The sequence below is a fragment of the Girardinichthys multiradiatus genome, chromosome 2 (assembly GCF_021462225.1).
Source record: "Girardinichthys multiradiatus isolate DD_20200921_A chromosome 2, DD_fGirMul_XY1, whole genome shotgun sequence".
Lineage (NCBI taxonomy): Eukaryota > Metazoa > Chordata > Actinopteri > Cyprinodontiformes > Goodeidae > Girardinichthys > Girardinichthys multiradiatus.
The window spans coordinates 35656731-35672712 of record NC_061795.1 but is presented as its reverse complement, the minus strand read 5'-3'; the positions used below and the strand labels follow the sequence as shown (position 1 = coordinate 35672712).

The window sequence follows — 15982 nt, the reverse complement described above, 5'->3', positions numbered from 1 at the left end:
CCGTAACTCTCCCGGATGTGGGGAAAACAGTAAAGGTGGACTCATCAGAGAACAATACATGTTTCACATTGTCCACAGCAAGATTTGCAGTCCTTGCACCATTGAAACCGACTTTTGCCATTGGCATGAGTGACCAAAGATTTGGCTATAGCAGCCTGGCCGTGTATATTGACCCGGTGGAGCTCCCGACGGACAGTTCTGGTGGAAACAGGAGAGTTGAGGTGCACATTTTATTCTGCCGTGATTTGGGCACCAGTGGTTTTATGTTTTTTGGATACAATCCGGGTTTGCACCCGAACATCCCTTTCAGACAGCTTCCTCTTGCGTCCACAGTTAATCCTGTTGGATGTGGTTCGTCCTTCTTGGTGGTATGCTGACATTACCCTGGATACCGTGGCTCTTGATACATCACAAAGACTTACTGTCTTGGTCACAGATGCGCCAGCAAGACGTGCACCAACAATTTGTCCTCTTTTGAACTCTGGTATGTCACCCATAATGTTGTGTGCATTTCAATATTTTGAGCAAAACTGTGCTCTTACCCTGCTAATTGAACATTCACACTCTGCTCTTACTGGTGCAATGTGCAATCAATGAAGACTGGTCCAATTTAGCCATGAAACCTCCCACACTAAAATGACAGGTGTTTCAGTTTCATTGTCCAACCCCTGTCCATATAAGCAACAATATCACAACGCAAAAAAGCAACAACAGCAATAATAATAGTAATAATAGTAATTATGTTTTAAGCATGATATGCAGCTATGATATTTATGATTCTTTTTTTATTCTGGGATATAAACTGTTTGGTCCAGAATCAAACTGTTTCCGAAGTTTCACCCCATACACAGAAATGCAGAAAGTTTTCCTTGTTTTTCGATTGATGGGTGTTATATTAATGTTGATTTAAAGCTCTCTTTTCTGTTTTGATGTTTTTTTCAGGCTTTCTGGTAGCTGGTTATTTTGGGCTATGAACATAATTAGTGCTATTTGTAGTTCAACTATGTCCGATAATTAATTATTTATTTTTGTATAAATAGTGGATTTTTGTGTTCTAGAAATGCCCAGTTTTACATACTGCTGTCTGCGAGTACGACGAGTACGAGTACTAACATACCAACAGCAATTTTCTTTTGGTCAACAGCAGGTGGGTATTTCTTTAGTAGCTTCAAGTATGGCTAATGTTGTTGATAGTTTTCATTTGAAACCATATTGACTTTCACTGACAAATTTGTGTTTCTCTAAAAATGTTTCCATTATTTAACAGTTTTTCTAATACATTTAAGAAATGGGGTAGCATCTGTTGATGCCTATCTCCATTTTTGGACAAATTTGATCCAATATTTATGAAAAAACCTTTTAAAACTGTGAGCTATTTCATCCATGTTATAATTTTCACTATCTTTATAAATAAAAATGTTAGGGTATTTCAATTTATTAGTGCTATTTGTTTATAATTCTATTAACATCTGGATCAATGTTCCCTCTCCTCATTCATTGACAGCTTCATTTATCAACCTTATATCCTCCAATTGTTTTAAGACACAGCTGGCTTGATGCTTCAGTTGTATAAATACATGTGTGTGAAACTTTTCTGACTGTCTCCTCCTTTCAGCTAAACCACGCTGAAAGGAATGTACTCAGAGGACTGTTTAATTTCATTGGTACTTCATGGTGTACTAGATTTCACACGGTATTAAAAAAGTGCTCCAGCAGCATGACTGTAGTATCATTTTATTTGAATGAAATAGCAATTGCCATAACTGTTTGTTAGGTTTGATGGCCTGTTCATGTGGCACTTGTTTGAAATAACTTATTAAGTCCTCATAAAAAAAAATTTACTCAAGTGCTAACATAATGTCACTTTGAAACAGAAATAGGTAGCAAACGATCATCCAACGAAACAAGATAAACTATATTTATCTTTGTTTTTTGAACTTTACACCAGATCCATCCCCAACTTGTGGCTTTCTTCCTCTACGCCACTCCTTATGTTCCCTCTCCCCGTCCATAGACAGGAAATAAGGTTGATAAATGGAGCTAATTGTTTTATGACACAGCTGGCTTGATGCTCGCAGGGCAATAAGACTGAATGAGGAGGCCTTGGGGAGGCCATTACCCTTCCCATTGTTATAAAAAAAGGAGGACAAGGCTAGGCCAGTATCCTATGAAAGTCCTGGGTCAGGAAGGCAGACCCTTTGCACACATTTGTAAGCCTGTGAAAAGCACTTGCACATATACACATAAGTGGATGTCACCCCTGTATTTAAATACAGGTTTGTGAAGTTTAGTTCACCAGTAGTATTTTTGAAGTGACTTTATCAGTTTGTTCTATGTTACTTTTTTGAAGCAAGCATCAGCTTGCTAGAAAGCATTGTGCAAAAGTCGTAACCCACCACTAATTTGTTAATATTTTGCTTCCGGTAAAGGGCAAAAAAATCTCAATTGTACAAAAATAATACTTCTTTAAGCTTTCTGAAAATATCACTTTTTTTTTAGATATTAGCATCATACTTTATCTACCCTTTTACTGTTCAGTTCAGTACCCAACCAGCTTTGTATCTATTATTAGTCTGGCCCATAAATTACTTAAGCAGTAAATGTTCAAAAGTTGCCTAAACAAAAACTTGAACCTGTATTGTTTTCCATATAAAATAAAACTTCCTAAATAATCAATTTCTAATTTTAATTTTATTTATTTGCCCCAACAAGGTAATGACTAAATAGTTTGAATCTTTCCTAATGTATGTTTGCATCAGGTCAAGTGTTTCTTTAAAAAATAGAAAACTGGACAACCAAAAGAGAAAGGAAGAGTTTGTAGGCTTCATAATGCCATCAGCTATACAGTAGAGGAAGACAGTGTAAAATTGTCTTATCCTCTGAGCTGCAGCTAGCTGTTGGTTTGGGTATGTGTCTCTCTCTCTCTCCTGCAAGGCGTGGCCGACAGGTGCTACTCCACAGCTGCAGGATATCAGCGGGCAAGCAGGAGGAGCATGAAGGGTTGCAGTGTTCTCGAGGCTGATGTCAGATTGTTTTTGCTCACCAGCCTGGTTATCCGACCTACCCTCTCTAGTACTTGTCTCAAGGCTATTTTCTAGTCTCTCTCCGCCAGACATCGCCTCTCGTCCTGACCCAAGTGCCTACACTAATCTCCTCGCACTTCCTTCTCTGGACTCCAGAAGTCACTCCCTGGGATGTGCCTCAGTATACCGACTTGCTGCTTCTCTAGTTGCTCACCAGTTGCCTGCTGCTGGAACTAGTACGGATGTCACTCACTCATATGCCTGTCTGCCCTCCCATGCTACTCGCTAAACACGATACACCACCCAATACCAAACCTCAACCCCTCAGCCTCCGACAACCTTCTCCAGCTTTTTTCTTCTCGCCAGAAACAGTAAAACAACATCCAAAACCTCATTCCTCCACAGCCTTCCCCAGCCGCTGGTGTTAACTCCATTTCACCCTCCTCAGTGCTCCCCCTGGAGCCCCGTGTGGGATCCACCTTGAAACTCTTTGTTTGACTGTATAATAATCCTGATTCAACTATCTCCATTGACCGTACTTGCTGCTTCCAACAGAGTCACTAACAAACACAATTTGACAGAAATTAGTATATAAATTAGTATTACAGCACTTGACAGATGGGTCATGTTTTATTTGATCTATATGCTCTGTGTTTTGTTTTTTGTTTTTTTGCATGGGGTTCATATGAATTGAAGAAGGAAATTATGTTTTATTTTGGTCAAAAGTTATTGTTTTATAGATGGTTGTTTTATAGATGAAACTAAAGACATGAAGCCAAGTGTGCACTGTACACCTGCCGATATGAACTTTTCTACACATTTCTGTTATGTTTCTGGCACGTGTGCTCTACCCTGTCTCCCTGGCTGCAATCAGCAGATTAGATGCACCTGGTGGCTGCTGCAGTGTTGTGCAATCTGTGGAATGCCAAGCACCTGTGTCTTCCCTGATATATACTGATTCTGACAAGCAGACGGTGCCAGATTTTTGAAAGCCATTGTGTGAGTAGATATCCAGCGTTCCCTCCTGTCTGATCATTGTTCTTGACCTTCCCTTGCCTTTTGGATTTATGCCTCTGCCTGCTCCCTGTTGGACTATTTGGATTTTGGTTGTCGACCTTGTTTCCTGCATGTGGTTTATGCCTCTGCCTGCCCCTTGCCTGACGCCTCTCGTTCCGATAGTTGACCCTGTTTCTGTCCTTGGATTATTGAACCAGCCTAGCTTCGGATTATTGTGTGACGTTTTCCTGTGACTGAATAAACCTTTTAAACTTTCAGTACAGTGTCTGGCTGAATCTTGGGTCTGCCTTTTTCTGATTCATAGCAGAAAAATCTGGCCAAAAATGGACCCATCGCCAGCACAACAGTGGCGTACCCACGTTGATGAGACCCTTTCCTGGTTGGGTTCCGGTATGGATGAAATAATTTCCATATTACGTTCTGGCAATCTTGTCTCCGAGCCACCACCGTCACAAAGAAACCACGCCCAAGTAACACGGACAACAGCAGAGGTAAGGGAGCCACGCCTCTCTCCGCCTGAAATGTTCAGGGGAGACTCAGACCAATGTCGAGTTTATCTAACTCAATGTGAAATTCATTTTGAGATTCAGCCGTCATCCTTTCCCACTGAACGTTCCAAGGTGCCGTTTGTTATATCTCTGCTGGCAGGAAAGGCAAAACAGTGGGGAACTGCTGAATGGCATAACAGGTCTGCATCTTGTGATCTTTATGAAATTTTTTCCAAGGAACTCATTCGAGTTTTTGACCCGGTCATTCCATGTCGTGAGGCCGCAAGAGGATTATTGTCCCTCAAACAGGGTGATCAACCTGTCTCGACCTATATAATTGACTTTCATTTGTTGGCTGCAGAGAGCCGTTGGAATGAGGCAGCACAAATGGATGCATTCATGAAAGGATTAAACGAAGACATCATGGATCAGCTAGCGACCTGTGACTGTCCTTCTTCCCTGAAGCAACTCGAGGATTTGGCTGCTCACATTGATATTCGGCTGGCAGAGAGAAGGAAGGAGAAGCGCCATGAGAAGGGTCGCTCATCATTAACTCAGGTTTCTGCACACCGATATGAGAGAAGGAGTCGGTCACCTCTCACTCAGGAAAATGATAATTGTGAGCCCATGCAATTGGGCAGAACCAAGATTACCCCTGAGGAGAAAGATTGTCAGAGAAGATTCAAGCTCTGTTTTTATTGTGGAGAGAAGGGACATTTAGCATTCAGGGGTCCACTAAAAGGACAAGCTCAGCAGAGGAAGAGAGGTCTCTACTGAGCTGAAGTCAACTATCTGCCTCCTCCTTCTTGTTTCCTGCCCATTTTCAAACCTCTTCTTTGTTTCTCCAGGGGGCCGTGTTTATTGATTCAGGAGCAGATACTGAATTCATGGACGAAACATTTGCAAATAAGAACGCCATAAAACTTATTCCGTCAGCTGACACAAGAAACGTGCTAGCTTTGGATGGTCACAGCATGAACAATTCACATCTCAGGACGGAGGAGATTATCTTAACAGTTGGAGGCAATCATAAAGAAAAAGTAACTTTCATGATCATTAATTCACCTGAACTTCCTGTAGTCCTAGGGGCCTCCTGGTTTCAGAAATGCAACCCTCACATCAACTGGAAGAAAAAACAAGTTTTGGGTTGGTCTGAGTCATGTTCCGCTGAATGTCTTTTGTCTGCTACTACAGAGCTCAGTGTGGAGAATGAGGTTGAGAAGACCTATCCGGATTTATCCAAGGTACCGCAAGAATACCATGATTTAAAGGAGGTTTTTAATAAAATCAAGGCCACAGCTCTGCCACCCCATAGACCTTATGATTGTGCTATTGATTTGCTTCCAAGCACATCACCCCCTAAAGGCAGAACCTATTCATTGTCTGGTCCAGAGCACAGGGCCATGAAGAGTTATGTTGATGAGGCAAGGGCACATTCAACCCTCTTCCTCTCCTGCAGGTGCTGGTTTCTTTTTTGTTGGGAAGAAGGATGGTTCGTTGAGACCATGCATTGATTATAGAGGCCTTAATGAGATAACAGTTAAAAATAGATATCCCTTACCACTCATGAACACAGCTTTTGATCAGATCCAGGGAGCCAAGATATTTTCTAAGCTGGATCTAAGGAATGCATATCATCTGGTACGAATCAGAGAAGGAGATGATTAGAAAACGGCTTTCAACACGCCTACGGGCCATTATTAATACAAGGTCATGTCATTTGGACTTACTAACGCTCCTGCAGTTTTTCAGTCAATGGTCAATGACGTTCTAAGAGACATGGTGGGTCAATTCGTATTTGTTTATCTTGATGACATACTGATTTATTCTCAAGATCTGGAAACCCACAGAAAACATGTCAGAGCTGTTCTCCTGCGTCTTCTCCAAAACCAGTTGTTCGTCAAGGCAGAGAAATGTGAGTTCCACATAACTACCACTTCCTTTTTGGGCTTCATCATTTCCCCAGATCAAGTGCTTGTCGACCCCTCCAAGGTTAAGGCCGTATTGGAATGGCCTGTTCCAACTGATCGCAAACAGCTTCAAAGACTTCTGGGCTTCGCTAACTTTTATAGGAGGTTTATTAGAAATTACAGCCTGGTTGCTACTCCCCTAAACACTCTTACCTCTTCCAAGGGGAAATTTGTGTGGAATAAGGATGCAGAGGAGGCCTTCAATAGGTTAAAGGAACTCTTCACGTCAGCACCAGTGTTACGGTCTCCTGACTCAGAGAGACAGTTTATCGTGGAGGTGGATGCCTCGAGCACTGGGGTCGGAGCTGTATTAAGCCAAAGAGGTGAGGATGATCGTGTTCACCCATGTGCCTTCTTTTCAAGGACTCTGTCACAGACTGAGCGGAATTACGACGTGGGAGACAGAGAGTTATTGGCTGTCAAGTTGGCATTGACAGAGTGGAGACATTGGCTGGAGGGGACTAAGGAGCCGTTTATGGTGTGGACTGACCATAAGAACTTGGGGTACCTGAAATCAGCAAAACGGCTAAACCCCAGACAGGCTAGGTGGGCTTTGTTTTTTGGTCGTTTTAATTTCTCCCTATCTTACAGGCCAGGGAGTAAAAAATGGCAAATCTGATGCCCTATCCCAGATTCAAGAGCCTGAAGAATCTCAGTCTGTGGGTGAAGAGGAGTTTATCCTTCCTGAAACCGTCAGGTTGTCTGTGTCCCGAGTGGAGGTGGAAAGGGAGGTCCAGGAAGCCATTAGACATCTGCCTATCCCACCATCTTGTCCACCCGACTGCTGTTTTGTCCCTGAACGCCTTGTACCTAAGGTACTGGAGTCTTGTCATTGCTCTCGTTTAGTTTGTCATCCAGGTATCAGCAGAACCATTCAGACAGTTCGAACTCAGTTTTTGTGGCCATTGCTGGTCAAGGATGTCAAAGACTTTGTTGCTGAATGCACTCAATGTTGTCGAGCCAAGCCTTCTCGTCGCCCCCCTGCGGGGTTGTTGCACCCTTTTCCAATTCCTCCTCGCCCATGGTCACATATTGCAATGGATTTTGTGGTCTACCGGTTTCTAATGGTCACTCTGTACTACTAACCATAATTGACAGATTTTCAAAAATGGTTCGTCTGGTGCCCTTGGAGAAGCTTCCATCTGCTAAGGAGATGGGTGAGATATTGACCCGAGAAGTTTTCAGGCTCCATGGAATTCCAAATGACATTGTTTCCGATAGAGGACCCCAATTTGTGTCACTTTTCTTGAAGGAGTTTTGTTCGTTGTTGGGAATTTCTGTTAGTCTTTCCTCAGGGTTTCATCCTCAGTCTGATGGCCAAACCGAGAGAGCCAACCAAGAAGCTGAAACCAACCTTTGTATATTATGTGAGTCTGATCCGACCAAGTGGTCACAACATTTTCCCTAGGTTGAATACGTATGCAATCAAGTGCCACTGGTTTGTCTCCTTTTCATGTTGTGTTTGGTTTCCAGCCACCCATGTTTTCAGTTCAGGAGAGAGAAGCTAATGTTCCGTCCGCCCAAGCGGCTGCCCTAAGGTGCCAAAGAATATGGAGAAAGGCCAGGAGGTCGATGATCAGAATGTCACTGGTTCAGTCAAGAACGGCCAACCGGAGACGGATCCCTGCCCCTAAGTACCAGGTAGGGCAGAAAGTTTGGCTCTCCACCAAGGACCTCCCATTAAGGGTAGAATCCTGGAAATTAGCACCCCGAATTGTTGGACCTTTCCTAATCTCCAAGATCATCAACCCTGTCGCTGTACGACTGAGATTACCCAACTCCATGAGGATTCACCCCACGTTCCACGTTTCTCAGGTCAAGCCCTTCGTGGAGCCCCGACTTGGGTGAGTAGATATCCAGCGTTCCTTCCTGTCTGATCATTGTTCTTGACCTTGCCTTGCCTTTTGGATTTATGCCTCTGCCTGCTCCTTGTCGGATTATTTGGATTTTGGTTGTCGACCTTGTTTCCTGCATCTGGTTTATGCCTCTGCCTGCCCCTTGGCTGACGCCTATTGTTCCGATCGTGGACCGTTTCTGTCCTTGGATTATTGAGCCAGCCTAGCCCTCGGATTATTCAGCCTGGAGTCACTTTTTACCTGTGCTCTGGAGATCACTGCCTGCCGCCCACTGGGGTTTCCCCTCTGGGTTTCAAGTTCCACTCAAGACAAAAGCAGGTTAGTGGCTTTTCTGATCCCTGCAAAATCTGGAGAGACTACTAGTCACTAATCCCTCTTTCTGCCTCAGTGATTCCTGGAAGCTGTGAGGAGTGTTACCTGTGTCACGTTTTCCTGTGACTGAATAAACCTTTTAAACTTTCAGTACTGTGTCTGGCTTAATCTTGGGCCCGCCGTTTTCTGATTCATAGCAATTTCAGTGTCACACTGCCTTCCACTTCAACCCAGGAAGAGGAGGAGTCAGAGCTGAACAAATACATTGTGCGCAAATGTGTCATTGCTGGCAAGCAGACATGTCTCTTCAACTTGGATCCAAAATTGACTAAGATCATGCCAATCATATGCAACAAGGTTAAGTAATGATTTGCTGTTTGTGTATGACCACTCATTCATAAAAAGGGTGTAATAAGACAAGCGTGGATTGACTTTTCTTCCAGATGACTCAGCCTCCAGACACAGCCCTAATTGAAGCTGATTTTCTCCCTACGGCGTAGAAAAGAAGGCCATAGACTGCAGCCTTGTATGCCTTCCTCTGTCACATCCAGGTAGCGAGAGCTACTCCACTGACGGAGCTGAACGTGCCTTTGTTGTACAGCTCGGCCAAGCCGGCTAGCCAGCTGACTACTTACAGTTACTGAGATTAGCTGCAACGCTAGTCCCTTTAATGCCCACACGTGGATTACCGGAACAGCTGTGCTTCCCTCAACTCATCGCCCAGGAAACCCTGTCTTCAGGACAGTTCACGTAAGAGGTAGTGTTTGGGCAGAAAAGGTTACTTTAGAATTAAATAATGTAAATAATATTCGTTTAATGATGTTTGTTTTTCTTTGTGTATGTGTTTGTGCTTGTGAGAAAACTCAGCCAAGTGCTAGCAGATTAGCTGCTCAGCTAATGATGTGTTTTTAAAGGTAAGGCCAACTTTATTTAAAGGGTGGTTTTCAAACACAGATCGGCCATAACGAGCCGTCAATGCTTATGCATTTTGATAATTTTATTGATGGTAAAGGTACATGTTCGACTTTAAAGAGCTAGGCTTTCTTTTCTTAGCTTCAACCACTAATGGCTAAGGTAACATGTGACCAACTTGTCATCACCAAGTTAAGAATCATTTATCCAGAAAGGTTTGGTTCTTATTCAAAACCATATTCAATATTGTTTTAATATCTCCTCAAATACTATGGTCTTAAATAAAGGCAGGTAATTAAACACCATTGAAATGAGTCATCCAGAAGGTTGGTTTTATTCAGCAAATCATTCTTTAAAATATTTTTCTTATTTTATTCAAGTAATGTTTTATCTGATCTTGCATTGCGAATGGTTGTTTCACGGTATACCAGTTATTGTCTAAATTAGTTCCAAGACTAACTTCACTTCATTTCCAGATTCCTCAAGATAATCATTGGTTCTCAAACATAAATAACATTGAATGGTAATGTTGCATCACTTTATTCGCCATAGTTTTTAAGCAACTTTAATCACTTGTTCATATTGTGTATAGTTGGTCATCCTTATTCTTTCATTTTGCTTTGTAGTTTAGTTGTATTGTTCTAGTAAAGTAAAGAGTTTGCTGATTGAAATATGTTTGACTTTTAGTTGACTTATTTTTGTTCATAAATTCATGTATTTTAAGAAATTATGTGAATTTATTCCCTGTAAGTGTGGAGTTTTACTGTACAATAATGTCAGAGCTTGGCTCACCCCTTTTACTATTGTCCTAATACAAATGCCTAATTGGGCTGGTATTCACCGGACAACACTTAACAGACTGAATTATTATTTTATAAAATATTGAAACATTAATATTAAATAATATATTAATAATAATAATCACAACACAAGTTTTGTCTTTCTTACATGGTGCCTAAAGAAACAGTAGGTTAACATACAGCTAAGTAAAGAAAGTTGGTTTTTACTTAGCTGTATGTTATACAGACAAATAACTATTTGTGCTGTATGTTTGAAGGTGTGTTTGTGTTTAAATTACCCAAATATCACAACTGTTTTTAGTAAAACAAACAAACAAACAAAAAATCAAATTCAAGAATGTACATGAAAATAAATTAAAAAATATTAAATCAAATAAAAGATGTTGAAAGACCTTTACAATATCAAAAGAGCTAATGCACCAGACTTTAAAAAGTAGAAGAAACCTTTGCTCTCATGAAGCAATCTCTGAGGGGGGCTTTTTGCAGCATGGAATCTGTGGTGGAACACAGACCACAGCTCAAACAAGAAAAAAATAGTGAATTGATAATTCATCAGGTAACCAGAAACAACTGCCTTCCAAAGCAGATGTATTTTAATGGGAAGACAATTGTAGTAATGACAGAATGTGTCCTGCCAGGCTTAAAGCCACATGTTTGTGTCCAAGGGAACTGTGACAGATCAATCAGCTCTCTATTCTGGGTGCAATGTGGGCTTTAGGTGGCATAACAGCCACCACTGTTAATGCTAGACAACATTTGTGGCCACTGGATTCCAGTTTTCTTTCATGACTTCCTATATTGTTTGGAGTAACAATCTGATAAATCAGTTAATACAGACAGAGATCAGAATTAATGTTAACTCTGAATGTGAAAGTAATTAGGTTAATGATAATGGAATTATTTGCAAACAAAAAAGGTCATATTTACCTAACATGTGTCATGTATCACAATATTCTTTCTCAGCCTTAATTTCATGTATTTTGTATATTATCAGGGTAATGGGTGAGAAGATCATTGTGAAACTTTGCATTGCAGCCCTCTTGCACCCTCTACACTTATTGGTAATTCTGTTAAACATGTGGGAAAAGACTTAAAATAAGTCTTTCCAAATTTATTGGCACCAGTACATCTTGCAACCCCCTTTTGCCAACAAGACATGATGTAGTCTTTTACTCTGACATTTCACAAACTTGGAGTATACAGAGAGAATAATCATTGACCATTAATTTTTGCATATGTCAAGATTGCCCACACTCTGTAGTGAATTACTGTCTTCAGTTCAAGTTTTAAATAGGTTTTGGGTCTGGGAATTGTGGTAACCATGGGAGAAGGTGTTTGTGCCTGGTGAACTGTTTATGTGTTAATTTGGTTATGTGTTATCCTGCAGAAAGACGCAATGATGACTTATTTTTTATTTTCTACCAAAGGCTACCAGATTTGTGTTCAAAGTGTCTTGGCATGTAAAAGGGGTTATGATACAATCCTTTTCTCATTTTATTTTAAACAGTCACACAGCATCATAGATCCTCCACCAGTGGGTATGATGTGCTTTTCTACGATGCCAAACCCACCTTAAATATTTGTTCCCGAAAGCCTTAATATGGTTCAGTCTTAGTCTCATAAAAAACACACAGTTCCAGTTAATGTCATGGTAGAGTTTACCCAACTTTTTCCCCCTCACAGATCCTCTTGAAGTAACTATGGGCATGAGGTGCTTAACCACAAAATAATTTTTTGTTTTTGATGCCAGGCACTGCTGTAGTTCCCATAACTCTTAGTCTTATACCCCTATAACACTATTGCAGATCAGCCTTTTGTTTAATAACATTGGAATATATAATGACATTAGAAAATAATGCTGCCCTGCCTGCTGATGAGTTTAACACTGTAGCATACATAGTTTAATCATCACATATACCAGTCTGAAAAATTCTGCCAATAATTATCTGAAATTTCTGTCCCAGATAGTTAATTGGTTGTTAAATATATGTGAAAAAAAAAAAAAAAAGGATAATTGAATTGGGATTGTGAAGACATGGAAAAAAAATTTAACCTGTATTGAATCAGCAGAACACTGAATTCCACCCAGTTAGGCTATGCTGAGCAGTAGAGTAGAGTAGAGTAGAGTAGAGTAGAGTAGAGTAGAGTAGAGTAGAGTAGAGTAGAGTAGAGTAGAGTAGAGTAGAGTAGAGTAGAGTAGAGTAGAGTAGAGTAGAGTAGAGTAGAGTAGAGTAAGCAGTATTTATACTCCAATAACGTCCTTTAATGTTCCATAACATCCGCTACATTTAGACCTACATGTGTTGGACCATTGTCTGCTACTACATCTCCCAGTATCGTCTGCTACTACAACTCTCAGCATGGATTGCAGTTAAAAGGAAGTAGGCGTCGCAGCTCTGATGTCACAGTGAACTATATAAGAACACGGGAGATGCACCACCACCACAGACCACCATTGCTTTTTTTCCCGCTGTAAACCGAGACGTGGTTACCACACAACGGAGGTGCCCATCATTCTGGAGAAGAAACTGACACGTTGGTTTCCATTTATTCTCCTCACTGGCCAAACTCATGAGAAGCTCAACAAGCTAAAAGCTTACTGGGATAAGAACACCAGAAGGTTTACCTTTCCAATCGAAGGTGTGGACCTGACACGCAACTCAAGAAAAACCCATGGAGGTTTTCCAAGGAGATGAGATTTTCCTCTTTGTTTTTGCTCCAAGCGACTGCTGACGGTCCGTTACGGTGGCCGGGAGGTGCAAACCAACATTACAAAATCTAAAACACTTTTACAAACCTAAAGACAAATTTACATTTCAGAAAACAATTTAACAAGATGCAAAAAAATGTACATGTCAGTAAACAAATTTACATTTCAGAAAACTAATTTACATTTCAGAAAACAAATTTAGATTTCGGAAAACAAATTTACATTTCCGAAAACAATTTAACAAGATGTGAAACAAATTTACATTTCAGAAAACAATTTAACAAGATGCAAAACACTTTTACAAGTACTGAAACAAATTTACATTTGACAAAATCAACCGGAAAGGGAATGTACCAACGCCGAGGCTGACCCGGAAGTCAGCCTCAGGGGCTGCATCTTTCGAAGGACCCGGTTGGGTCCTTCGACGACCGCTAAAACCAGCGCCATAGAAAGAGAAAGGGTCCTTCTATGGCGCTGGCTAAAACCACGGAGGCTGGAAGTGAGCAGCTGCGGATTGGGACGTTCTGGCCTTTACCAGCTGTTCCTGCCCTCACCTCAGCGTAACAGCTGTCGCCTAGCAACCGTAGCTGTGAGGAGAACAAAGCAGTTAAAGCAGAATGGAGCCGAACTTCTGGTAGTTTTATTTTAAATTTTTGAGGAACTTCAGCAGTTTTATCGTTGTCGCAGACATCTTCTTTATTTTATCTCCGGCTGAGAGACAATCATGTTCAGGTAAAAAAGATGATTTATTTAACTTAAAGCTTCTAGCCAATAAACAAATAGATAGCAACTTTATGGCTCATGTATGTCGACATATATAAACAACAACTTTCAATTTTAAGATAAATGGGAATTATAAAGTATTTGATCCCCTCTGGCTGTTCTTAGATAATTATATAATAATGCAGTGTTTTTGGTGTATTAGTATCTACTTGCTTTGATCACTTAAAATATCCAGAAGCATGCCTTAAAAATAATGTGTTTTTCCATCTCCATTCTTCCCTTTTCTAGACCAGACCCCTTTACTGCAGGATCAACCTGAGTGTCCCAGTCCTGAAATGCTTCTTCAACCAGGAGGACACCAGGCCTGATTTTCGGCTGAGCAGGGAGTCTCTGGCAGTGCTGCTTAATCTTTTGCACCAGGATAGGCAACATGGATGGGGTGCTACTATTGAGACCTTGGTTTTTCTTTTCTGGCTGGCAAGTGGTACATCCTACAGAGTGGTCTGCAGAGTGTTTGGGATGCCTTGCTCTACCGTCCATCGCATCGTCCACAGAGTTACAGAGGAGATCATGGCTATTCGTCACCGGTCATCTACCTTCCAAAGACCCCTGAGGACTTAAGGCATTGTCCCGTGAGTTTGCAGGGCTGGCACGCCACATAGCTTTTCTTAAAGCTGTGGGTGCAATTGACGGCTGCCATATCCGCATCAGGTGTCCAAGCAGCCCTGATGGTCAGTGCTACAGGAACAGGAAACTCTTCCCTTCCATAATCCTGCAAGCAGTTTCTGAGAGCCATTTTATTGACACGTATGTGGGCTGGCCTGGGTCAGTGCATGACTCTACGGTGCTCCGCCACAGCCCACTGTACAGTTTATCCTCCTCCAGGGCCTGTTATCCTTGCTGATGGAGGGTACCCATGCCTCCAATATCCACTCCCCCTCATCACTCCCTACAAGAGGACAATTTAAGGTGTGGGAGCCCAGCGCTTTAACAGCCATCATTCCAAAAACACGCTCTATAATAGAGCGTGTTTTTGGAATGATGCGCAAGCCATGGAAAATAATGGGTTTCAGAGCACAGCGGTACGCATGCCAAGACCTGTTTGAAAGGCCAATAATCTCATCCAGTGTTTTGTCAGTTCAGTCTTAACAAGAAGTAGTTGAACTGAGTTCAGCCAGGTCAAAATTAAATTATCCAAAACAACTGTTTTCATTTTGATAATTTAATAGTTTCATCAACAGGCAAGAAAATGTTGACTGAAAACCCTCTGTTTATACTAAGTTTGTAACTGCGGTCACTTCCAACCCTCTTGTCAGCACCGGAGTGTTTTCCCAGAATATTTGTTTCCCCTTTTAACTGTTAATGCATGGTCAAAAGCCACAGTAATAGTGAGATACTGAAAGTTGAATTTTCTCTGGACAGAAGTATTCACTTCTTGCAGATTTTTTGGGATAATTCTGCAGCTATGAAATCAAAATAAATTCTATATATTCTAAATCTATATATTGTATATTTGTTATAAGGGAGTCAACCCATCAAAATGTTCCTCTTGATTCTGTTTAAAAACATTAGCTGATTGAATATTCAATCAGGTAAATACATCTCTGTTGTTCTTTTAGTTACTTACCGCAGGATAGTCGATGAAAGGAATTCAAAGCCACAGCTACTCTGCGTGTCTTTGCTCTGTCTACAGCGCATAAAATAAACAAAATTAAATTTAAAAATAAGGCAGCATAAACCCCTCAGAGTTATCTGATAATTTTAAAGGTTGAGACTTCAGCCTTCGTTATCCTTACACATACAGCGAGGCCAGAGGCAGCATAGTCAAGTTGAAATGCCTTAGTTACTGATAAAGGTCCTCACAAGTTGATAGGCTTCTCCGCTTGCCGCACATATACAGAGTCAATAATGAACTTTGTTCTCTTCATGTTCCTCACTTCACAAACAACAATGTTCAGTTCAAAATTATCAAAAATGTGAGTTCCACTCATGTACGTGTTTGTGCACACCACTGGTCTCATCTGACCAAAGAACACAATTCCTTTTACTTTTACATTTGTGATAGTATTTGACAGAACTTTTGCCTCCTAAACAACTAGTTGGCTTGTCAATTGAAACCTCCAAAAGAAGTAAACAGAAATTAATCACTTACTTATTAACATTTCCTTCAG

At 41.1% G+C, this 15982-nt stretch overlaps 1 long non-coding RNA gene across 1 annotated transcript in view; it reads right to left on the bottom strand.

The window, feature by feature from the left end:
- Positions 1-15484, bottom strand: part of LOC124859418 — a 48765-nt gene extending 33281 nt beyond the window's left edge. The window contains exon 1 of the long non-coding RNA XR_007036087.1: positions 15439-15484. This is a non-coding gene — a long non-coding RNA (uncharacterized LOC124859418). The remainder of the gene's footprint in view (positions 1-15438) is intronic.
- Between the last annotated feature and the right edge of the window lie 498 nt (positions 15485-15982).